Source organism: Ostrinia nubilalis, chromosome 25, assembly GCF_963855985.1.
Source record: "Ostrinia nubilalis chromosome 25, ilOstNubi1.1, whole genome shotgun sequence".
NCBI classification, from domain to species: domain Eukaryota; kingdom Metazoa; phylum Arthropoda; class Insecta; order Lepidoptera; family Crambidae; genus Ostrinia; species Ostrinia nubilalis.
The window spans coordinates 2,850,149-2,861,995 of NC_087112.1; the positions used below are offsets into that span (position 1 = coordinate 2,850,149).

Genomic DNA, 11,847 nt, shown 5'->3' on the forward strand with positions numbered 1-11,847 from the left:
AGACCTCCCCATGTTTGGAGGAATGTAGACCAAATCCTCTGGTAAATTAGAGAGGGTCATGCTCCTGCAGCGGAGACTAAATTGCGGCAGAACTTTGATCACCAAAGCAACCATAAGCCTATAGTGAGATATTTTCTGTGTTACGGTTTTTAAGTGAAATACAATAAAATCAAATCATTTATTCCGTACTTAGACCCTTTCCAGGGCGATAATACACGTCCTGAATATAGCTTGACCTGCGATCACTTCGGGACAACATAATGTGGTCTTAAGTGTCATAACCGGACACTGTATGCTAAACAAGCACCTATACAACATAAGTGTCACAGCCAGCCCACTGTGCAGGGGGTGCATGGAGGCAGAGGAAACACCGCAGCATGTGCTCATGGAGTGCAGTAGCGTGGAAGAACAACGGGCTCAATTTCTTCGATCACCATCGTCGCTACAGGAGGCCTGCAGCAGCCTGGACGGGCTGCTCGCCTTCTCGGGGGATCTGGGGTGGTTGGAGTAGGAAGATAAACCACAAATCGCGCACAATGGCCCTATCATGAGGCTAAGTGCGGTATTCGATTGCAAAACTAACTAACTAATGTGTTCATCATCATCATTTCAGCCACAGGACGTCCACTGCTGAACATAGGCCTCCCCCAATGACTTCCACATGCACGGTTGCTAACGGCCTGCATCCAGCGCCTTCCTGCTACCTTTACCAGGTCGTCGGTCTACCTTGTGTTACTTGTCTCGAACTCCCGAAGTGGAGATAGGGCAATGGTGTTAAACAACTTCATTGTTTAATTGTTTAAGACTCACCTAAAGACACATTCAAGAATACTAAATTATAAAGAAATGCAATTAAAGTTTAATAAAGCAGAGAAAACCTTACCTTAATAGGAGGTGCATAATCCACCGCCATCATGCAGTCATTATTGACCCCCGCCTCCGTCTTGATCATGGGGGGGCCATGGTGGTACAGCTGCCCCATTTGGTGGTGGTGCATCCCCCCATCCCCCCTACTGTACCACGTGGTATACATCTCACAACTCTGGTCTCTACAGTCACTCATATGAACCACATTGTACCCCCTTGTCCAGTTTAACCCTCAAATTTAATGTTCTTTTGTTCACAATGTTCATCATAAGTTTGTACACATTTCACAAAAGAACCACTATCTTTGTATGTCCGAAACATTATTTAAATGAAGGTTTAAAGAATCACTTGAAATTAATACTTCAATGTCCATATTATGTAGTTTTTGTTACTATTTATGTTATAACTCAAACAAATAAGATAAATAAATTAATCTCATTTAAAACCACGATGGCATTAACAATTTTTTAACAAAACTAATTGTTATAATAACAAAAATGCGCGAAGCAGTCGTCAATTACATTGAAACCCGTTTTAGTTGTGATTAACAATCAAATATACAATTTATATGTTTTATTGCACTGAATTAATTAAAATAAATATTTGACTATAACATTGCGGTCTTCACGTTGTGTTTCCCGCGCACCATCTGTAAAAAGAAAATGGCGATCAAATATTTTGATGTTTAATTGAGATGCTTTATTGTGGCAATAGAGCTGTTTTTATTTTAATAGAAAGATAGGAACATTGCTTTGTGTTTTTATAATTGTATGCGTATGGTAGGAGTAGCAACACCCAACTTTGACCATAACTATGACAATAACCGTAGATTTTTGTATGGAGTTTGACAGATTTTTGACGTTTGTCAAAGTTAAAGAAAGTGTCAGATATTGTGGGCTGTCGGCGTTTAAATTTACTACTTAGACCGGTTTTCTTTATTCAATCCTATTAATCCAAATCTGTCCTTCAACTGTCAAATTTCAGTCCTATCCAATCGCATTACAATAATTAAACAGTACATTTATTATGTATATAATATTATAGGAGTTGTGACGTTTTGATTTAAGACTAATATTTATTGAACTTGCCAAAATAAATATGGCTTGGAAATAGGTGTTTTCCAGACACTTGGTCTACTTTTAGCTTGGTTCACGGGCCAAGTAGCTGTATAGAATTTTTAAATATTTTTTCTCTGGCAACTGGGCCCACTCTAAGATTCTAGAGTCGATTTTTATTGATAGTACAATTCTATGTAGCATATTACTAATTTAAATCATAAAATATTTGATTCGTTTAAAACAAATCCTTTATAAGATTAATGTGAAAGTCAAAGACCACACAAATCCATCTTTTCCCGTAAAATCAGACACCGTCACTAATCAAAGATTCCCAGTCACAATACGTCTTCAAGCCTTAATCAGCTAACAATGATCATTCCTACATTTCTAATTAACATCCTCACCCCACCGTATCAGGGCAAGAATGTCACATACCTGGAATTCCATACCATCCTGGAATTTACACCTACGTCTAAAAATTCCATACAAGTACGCTTCCATACTCAGTACTCCAGTATATAGAAATAGAATTGCAGACCTACACATACCTATCACCTGTTCATACGGGTCGATGACCGGCAGGTCACGCCCACCCGCCCCGCCTACCGGAGGCCCCGCCCACTCGAATTTCGGTGACGTAATCAAGCGATTTGTAGTCTGTGGTGGTGATAATAGTTGATAGGTATGGTGTATTATAATGAACGAGGAGAGTATGCTAAAAGCAAACGAGGCTGTTAAATAATAAGGTTAGTTTTACAGTGCTGGCAAAAGTGGTATTTTGTTGATAATAATATTGGTGTTTTGTTTTATTTTCACTTTACACTTAAGTCTATTATTTAGGCCGATTTGCACCACCTAACTTTGACTGTAACTTTAACGATAACCGGTGCTTTTTGACAGATTTTTGACGTTTTTAACAAATCTGTCAAGGTAAAGAAAGACGGTGCAACCCAGCCTTAGTTGTTTTAAAGTAAGGAGATATTTTTCTCAGAAATAATCTATACTAATATCTATACTTCTATACTAATATTATTATAAATGCGAAAGTAACTCTTTCTGTCTGTCTGTCTTGCTTTCACGCCTATACCACTAAACAGATTTTGATAAAATTTCGCATAGAGATAGTTTGAGTCCCGGGAAAGGACATAGGATAGTTTTTATCGCGGTTTTGAAACAGGGACGCGCGCGATAAAGTTTTCCTGTGACAGAAAAAATTCCACGCGGGCGAAGCCGCGGGCGGAAAGCTAGTTTAATATATTTATTTAATTAACTGATAAAGCTAGATGTTGATTTATGGGGTATTTTTCAATGGACAAGACTCCATAATAACCATTTATCTTTACAAACGAAACTTTTAAAGGAAAATGGATTTAAAAATGGTAAGAAACAAAATTTATCATTTAAATTAATTAAAATAAATTTGTGTAATCTATTTTCGATCGATTTTGCTTTATATTTTTTCACTACTTATGTTAATTAATTATGTTATTTTTATGTACGTTTATGCTTTTCTAAGTATAATACAGATATGTAGGTAATCTTGTTTTAAATTATTTATTTGACTACCTGCTAACAATAAATAATTAACACACTCGAATTACGTACAAACTTTATTTATTATTATTTATTGTAAAAGTAAGTAAATATATTAAAATAACAGTGAGACAATTTATAATTTTCATTTTGATAGTTACTTGCGTCATCACAAATAAATTAATATTTAACATTATAAAATTAGCACAAAAATGAGTACCTAAGTTCATTGAAGAAAAGGAAAAAATAGTATTTAGCCTAAACTTACTAATATTTTGTCTTTAGTGATTATGATCTGGATGCTAAGGAAGATTAATCAAAATAAATTACTAGTTTACAGATGTTTTCAGAATTTTCCATTTTTAGAAAAAATCGTCTACTTAATTGAATTCAAAATAATTAACACGTTTAACCCCTTAAAAAGTGAAACACCAAAAAAATTTTTTTGCGTAACGAAAAAATCTACTATCTATTACCGAATTCACCGTATAAAGAAATTAATTCCCAATTTATTAATCGATACAAAAACATCGAAATACCATAATACTGTAAAAGGCAAATTGTAAATCGCTATACTCGATCGCGCCTGGTATTTTTTGTCACAGAACAGATATCTCGTGAATGAACGTAATAGGTCCAGTCATTCAATTTTAACACGATTTCTATTGCCTACAATTTATGAAATGTTATGAATTTTATATCTTTAATAACTTTTTACTTGATAGCAGACATTCAGAATTTAATTTATTTGAAGAATCCATTAAATATTCTTTAAAAATGTGAAAGAATTTTAAGAATAAAGGTGAAGATATTTTTTACCAATAAATAGAATGGAAAATAGAAATAATATTGTGAGATTAATAGGAGTTTTAAAAGTATTTGCTTCTCACGTGGTCCTTTAAATTATAACAGTTAACCTGTTAATATTATTTTTGTATTGGTGAAAGTTAACTCAACTTTAAGCTAATTCGGGTGGAAAATTAGTTTTTTTTTATGAAAATGGCGAAATATCTCTCCCAAGATATTTTTGTTAATTTAAACACTGTCTACACTTACGGTTTAGACTAGCAATAAAATTTGCAGAAGTTGAAGCAAGCTGTCACCACTGTGTAAATTTTGCAGAAGTTGGCTTGCTACAGCTATTTACACAGTGGTAAACAGCTTACGGGAGTCAATATCTCCAAGTTTCATAGCTAGTCTAAACCAGGGATGTTAAGATATCCGTAACCGTAACCGAAACCGGTATATTATTCCTATATCCGTAAACGTATCCATAACCGAAACTACATATCCATAACATCCCTATTTTAAATAGTCTAAACCTCGCTTTATGTAGATTATATTGAGACTTTCTAATTGTTTCACTTATAACATTTCGTCCTAGTGTAATTCGTTGTTAGACAGTACGGAATATTTTAGCAAAGTGCATAAACATACTCCATACAACCGCTATTTCATAGCACTAATGTCAGCTTAAGTAACAATAAGGAAACAATCCCCTCTTTCGCAATCGGTTAAAAATTGTTATTCTAACTTATTACTTCATTAGAGTTTGTAAAAACGTGTTGTTGTCCACAATTTATTGTTATTCAAACGGTATTTATGTAATTAGTTAACGTAATGTTATTTATTTGTGCTGACACAACCATACTTTACTTGCTTTGCTTTTCTCCAATTACAAGAAATAACTTTCTGAAAATAGGTTCTAAGAATGTAAATACTTTTACACGTCCATATTACTTAATTTTTGCCATAGCTTCATTAACCACAATGACGCCCGTATTCACAAACATTAAGTATGAGGTGCGCGTGGACGCACAGGGTGACACACGAACCAATCACAGAGCTCTATTCAACGCTGTGCGTTCGATTTGCTACTTCACTTAAGCAAGCATCGTTTATGAATACGAGCGTAAGGCTGAGTTGCACCGACTTACTTTAACCGTAACTGTAACAATAACCGGTGTTTTTTGTATGAATTTTGACAGATTTTTGACGTTTGTTTAAAGGTAAAGTAAGATGGCGTAAGCCTGCCTTAATTTTTGCCATTTCTTCATTATGGTTTGATAACTTTAATGGATTTAGTTGACTTAAATCATCACCATCATCAGGTCATTAAGTCTCCACTGTAAGGCGGTTATCACACTGCGCCGCGCTCCGCCGCGGTACGCGGGACGACAGATTTAATCATTGTATGCAAGTACCTCAGTTTGTATAGAAAACACGCGCGGCACTTCACACTGACAACGCGTCCGCGCGCGTGATTTTTTATATGAAAATCACGCGCTCCGCGGCGGAGCGCGACGCAGTGTGATAACCGCTTAAGAGCACGACCCTCACTTTTTCAGAAGCAAATGGAGGATTTATCTTTTTTTTGTAATGTGATTTTTTTGGATTTATTTTAATAAAAGCCAAGCCAGAGTGTATTTGCAGTCAAGACAAAACTTCATAGAAAAGACAAAATAGTATCAATAAAAAGTAAAAAAAAAAACATAAACGAATTTTAAAAAAGATTTCTGGCGAAACTGCCTGTATCTCCTTGCTTAGTAATTTGGTAGTTGATAATTAAGCAATAATTCTAAGATAAAACTATTTTTAAAAACCTCGCAGCCTTGAAAACCAAATCAGTTTCAATTTAACTGTAAAATTGAATTTTTGGTGGCTTTCTAATCAATAAATTGGTCAATTGAGTTGGCAACAAAATGGCGTCAAGTTTCTATTGCTTTAAAAGCTTTGGGAGAATTATGTTTTGACAGTTGTCAAATCGTGAGCAGTTTCCTGTAAAATGTCATTTTTCAGCTCTTGGAATCCTAGATTCCAATTATCACATTTAATTTGTTTATAACTTTAAAAAAGTAGCTCAGATGGAAGAGCAGTCTCCCGGTAAGTGAAAGGTCGTGGGTTCGATTCCCGCTTATGGCATATCGATTTTTTCAAGTCATTTACAAAATAAGTCAGTCATGGGCATTCAAATGGGCTGGGTTGCACCATCATCTGTCAAACTCCACACAAAAAGCACCGGAAATAGTTCCGGTTAAAGTAAGTTGGTGCAACTCAGCCATATAAATTGTTTTATAACTACGAGTAACTCAGACCTACGATGGCAGGTGATAAACAACGTCATTCCATCATTAAATTGTTTGCATTCATTACGATTATTGCATGATGTCATCGACGCGTGCGGTCGTGGGTACCACTCCCGGCGGGGGCAAGTGTTAGCCTGATGAGTACCAGTATTTATTACCGGATAGTGACGTGTTAAATTGTTATGTATTTATTTAAGTGTGTTTAATTAATCTCTTTTATGTAGCACAGTTGTTTATGAATAATGACCTAATGATTATGATTTTACTTCACTCCTAAAGGGGGTAAAACGCGGTCCATGCGTAGGTACGAAGTCGCGGGCGGCTGCTAGTTATTTATGCTAACGCTGTCGTGATAATTTAATACTAGGATGTGAGCCTCTCGAATTACAAGAGTTTGATTTCTATGTAGAATAACACATAGTGTAATTTGTTCCCAGTTTTTTTAGGATAATGCAGTCTGAAAAAGAAATAAAATAGGTACATTGTTTCAGAGGTCACGTTAAGCTGTTGATCCGATGAGCCATGTCAAACGGCTTTGGCTCTTCATAAAGTCTTACACCATACAGGATTTTGACTTCAGTTGTAAACGATAGAAGATGTTTTATTAATTAATGTTCGAGTACTTATGAACTGGTCGTGTGTTTCCGGCAGATTATAAAAGATTGCCTACTTTTCCCCTAAATGTCATAAAAGGCTACCAAGGGTACCGAAACGCAGCGGTCTGGGCGCTCACTACGGACGCACACTACAACAAGTGCGTGTCAAATAGATGTTTTCAAATTGAGTGTCCCAAACGGGAATCGAACCCACGACCTTAGTCCTAACCACCCAACACCTGACTTTGATGACATAATAGTTTCAAAATCGACATGCAACAGAAAGATACACCTTGCAACCGGTGACCATGCAAAAAACCGTCTCCGCATCGACAAAGCTGATTTGCATACCGATTGGCGCCATTAACATTGGCATTGGCCGGTTTTTTCCGGTTTTTTCTGGTATTATCTAATACGCATCGTGCGTAGACGAAAAAAATCGAACGCATGCGTAAGCGCACCGCGTGCGAATTTGTTTGCATGCGCAATTGATTGAGCGATTAAGTTCTTGTGAAATAAGAAGATATTACACAAGTGCGTTATTTCATCATTGTTAACCCAGTTTAAAGATACCGACTATTAAAAAACTCCGTCAGAGAAAGCCTATAGTCAAGCGTCTCCCACGGCTTTCTTATTAAATTTCATAATTAGGTATAATCATCAGGCCATGTAGTCTACAATGCAGAAGCAAGATCAAATAATCGTCAAATATTTGTCTCCGTATCTGCTTACGACAACCACTGGAAGAATAGGGGTTTGTTCGTTTCAGCCAAACGACGTCCACTGCTGGACAAAGTCCTCCCAAGGACCGGTCCTGCGCCGCCCGCATCCAGGCATCTCCCGCGACCACATTACGTCTTCCAGCTCGTGGTTCATTTTTTTTTTATTATTATTATGTAGCCTTTTCAGGGCACCTAAAGGTACACGTCCCAATGACAACATATCGACTGGTACTGAAAAATAGTGAAAGAAACTAGTCAACTTTTATATTCTTTTACCTACCCTGAAATAAAGCTAAAGCTCGCGCTTTAATTACAGCTATAAGTGATAGAAGAGTGCGGCAACGACTCAATTATAACGAATAAAGAATAAATGGTTTTTAACATTTATTTTGATTCGGGTGTAAACGCTGTTAACAGCCGTTTAAAATGGCCGTGAACTTTTGTTGACGCTGAAAAACATTAATTGTAAACATTTTGATAGCTTAAATATTTTTGTAAGATTGGTTAGAAAACTTGGCGGTAAAAAGACATTTCATAATGTTTGACTAGGATTAGTTTTGGTATTTAATTTTGGCCGTGTCGATTTAGAGGACTTTTCTAATTTTTTACTTACTTTGACAAAATTTTGTCAACATCATGTTAATAATTTAAGATTTTGTACAACTTGTCAGCAGAATGGTCTTCTTAATTTAATAAATATCCTGTGGAAATGGTAAGTTTTCCCGAATTCGAGATTTTCCGGTAAACTTCATAAATTACTTTTTTTATTAAGAGCCATCAAATAAGTTATAGGTACACAGACTTCAACGAAGACAGAATTGCTTGACTGAGTCGTTCTTGGGTTTTGCACTTAACTAACAATACATTTAGCGATTAATTTATTACTTTAAAATCTGCCAAAAGACGCTCAGACGCGCGTTATCAATAAAAAATGGGCGGGAAAATTTTCAACTGCGCTTCACTACTTCAGCATACAATGACATACCTAAATATCTTAAATACCGTCTATTAAAGCCATTGTAAATAAAATTAATTGCATTATTATCGTCGCTTGCCTTGTCACATCGTTTCTGACCGCTAAAAATTCACTAAGTTTATTTCTTAGTAATTATTATTATTTTTTTTTTCTCTCTCATTTTATAACTGGTGTAAAACAGATTTATTATTTATATCACTTTCACACTTTTCTTTTTCGTAAATCATTTTCATTATTACTATTTTGATTCTTCTTCAATTTTACAACTTCTATCATCATCATCATTTCAGCCATAGGACGTCCACTGCTGAACATAGGCCTCCCCCAATGATTTCCACAATGGCCGGGGTGGCAGCCTGCATCCAGCGCGTTCTTGTTAGGTACCTTTATGAGGTCATCGGTCCACCTTGAGGGTGGATGTCCTACGCTGCGCTTTCTGGTACTTTTATGCAATGATTTAAAAAATAATGTGTGGTGATGTAGTGGTGCACAGTGAACACTACCTGATGTTTATTCATGGGTAGTTTCTATTATCGTTTCATATCATCACCAAAGCACGAATTTTGCAACCGTTTCTTAGTAAATATTGGGAAATAAGGAAAAATCTCTCGCGAAAATGTTCACACGATCATTAATCAAGGCATAAGCTAGAATAAAAGATGGTTGGTACTCGTAACACAATCCATTAATTGTCCCAGTTTCAGTTTGTTATTAAGTTCCAATAATAAGCAATGTTTGTAGACAATGTGACATTCGCTATAGAAAACTATTTGACAGAGACTATCCTAGACTTACGCCGACAAACATTACTATGAGGTCTCACAGTGCGCGTGGACGCACAGGGTCACACACGAACCAATCACAGAGCTCTATTCAACGCTGTGCGTTCGATTTGCTGTTTCACTTAAGCAAGCATCGTTTGTGAATACGGGCGTGGCTTTGGTATATGAGAATACTAGCGGCCGCCCGCGACTTCGTACGTAAAATCCTTTCTTAGCGGATGCCTACGTCATAACATCTACCTGCATGCCAAATTTCAGCCCGATCCGCCCAGTAGTTTGGGCTATGCGTTGATAGATCAATATGAAGTCAGAAGTAATTGTTTCATTTGAAAAGGTTCATCATTGCCATATAGCTTAGTGGTTAATCGGGTCGCAACGGCAACTGCGGTTGAGGGTTTGAATCCCTCAGAAAGCAAATGCGATATCGAGAATTTAACTGATAACTTTTTACTAGTTAGGTATTTGTTAAAAGAACTCAGTACAAGCTAGCTCAGTAGGTACATGTTTGCTACATATTGTTTACATAAGTATTATTATAGTGTCAAGCTCCATGAGCTGAGTTTGATTGAAAGAATTTTAATGCCAGAACTCTTTCTTGCCAAAGGCTTAAAAAATCAGTAAGGCTAAGTTGCACCATAATATTTTAACTTTGACAAACTTTAAATTGTCAAAAATTTGTCAAAGTCCATACAAAACACGCCGGTTATCGTTACAGTTACGGTCAAAGTTAGGTGGTGCAACTCAGCCTTAGATTTCGAGTAATTAATTTTTTTTAATGGTTTTAAAGTTTTCCATGTCCCATCTGGGATTCGAATGCTAGACCTTCAGATCGCGAGTCAAATGCTTAACTACAACTTCACTGCTCGATTCATTCAATAGAAATCAAAGATCTTATTTTTAGTTAAAAAAAAACATAGCCCAGTGGCCCATAGCTCAAGAATAAAAATAAAATATTATAGTAAAAGAGATAGTACTGGTAGGATCACTAATAAAAATAATTACTAACCATAAATAACTTACAGAAAAAAAGTTAACTTCATTCAAGGCTCATCGCCGGTTTTCCCGCCCGTTTTTTTAACATGGCGATCGTATGGTATCATAAAGATTTATACATGTTATCAATAAACTATCTTTATGACAAGTACATACTTAATTGGTATAACAATTATAGGTAACCTAATGTATTAGGTTAGGTATAATAATTAGGTAATTAAGGTTCATTAACCCTGTAAAACCTTCTGACACCACCATTAAAAACACTTTTTAAATCTCCATTAAAGATTGGTCCAACAAAGGTTCATTGAAAACTGTAGGTCAAATCAAAATATCGAACTGGGAATCCCCTAATTTTACAAGGGGTGTTTTCTGAAATCAGTTTTTTTGCGTGTTTTTAATAGAAGCAAAGCATTTTTATGTAACTTAAGGCATAAAACACTGTATCCATATGAATTAGAGAAAACCAAAAATTACCTTCACTCAAAATCACATCACAAACACAAAGTCACAAGCACACACAAAACGCACGAAAAAAAAACCGCGCGAGCGAGACGCAAACACCCGCCACTCTCACATGTCATTAGCATAGATAACGAAACCGTTATCGTTATCAAACCGCCAAAAAAGCGTTGCGCGAAAAAAAAGAAAACACTTTTTTTGTCGTTTTTTTCGGCCAGCGTTTCCACGGCGTCGACCGACCGCTCGGCGTCTTTGCCTCGACTAAAAACTGGATGTGCGGAGTGCGTAGGCGTTATGCATTCGAGCGAGAGGGACATAGTCTTTTGTGTACGTGGGAGGGAGATGGAAGATGTGGGTTTGGGCGTGTCGACGTAGGAGTGGCCTAAGTTTGCATAAATGATAGCCACCGTAGGGCGCGCGGTCTTGTGCTGTGTTGTTTTTGCGCGAGTGCATTGTCTTGCCTTTTTTACTTGGGATGAACTATGAAATGGCTCGGATTCGAGCCTTGTGGTAGGTTAGGCTCTAGCATTTGATGTATGGTGAACGAAACTTGGAAATGTCAGGGTTGAAACTGTAGTTTGTAATGGATATTGATTTGTAAGCGGCGGAGAATCTTGGATAAGACGCTCCCAATTGCAGGTCTTGGTAATCTTGCTAGAAGAGGATCGTGTATGAAATACGAATTATGTTCTTATTAAAACTAATAATACATTTAAAAAACAAAAATATGGCCTTTTACGAAAAAAAACCCTGTACTTAGTCCACAGATTAG

General features: G+C 36.4%; 1 long non-coding RNA gene across 1 annotated transcript in view; it reads right to left on the reverse strand.

Moving 5' to 3' along the window:
- Positions 1-11,322, reverse strand: part of LOC135084287 (uncharacterized) — a 56,742-nt gene extending 45,420 nt beyond the window's left edge. Inside the window, exons 1-2 of the long non-coding RNA XR_010259804.1 lie at positions 11,091-11,322; positions 884-1,516 (exon numbers count right to left, since the gene is read on the reverse strand). This is a non-coding gene — a long non-coding RNA (uncharacterized LOC135084287). The remainder of the gene's footprint in view (positions 1-883; positions 1,517-11,090) is intronic.
- Positions 11,323-11,847: the final 525 nt, after the last annotated feature.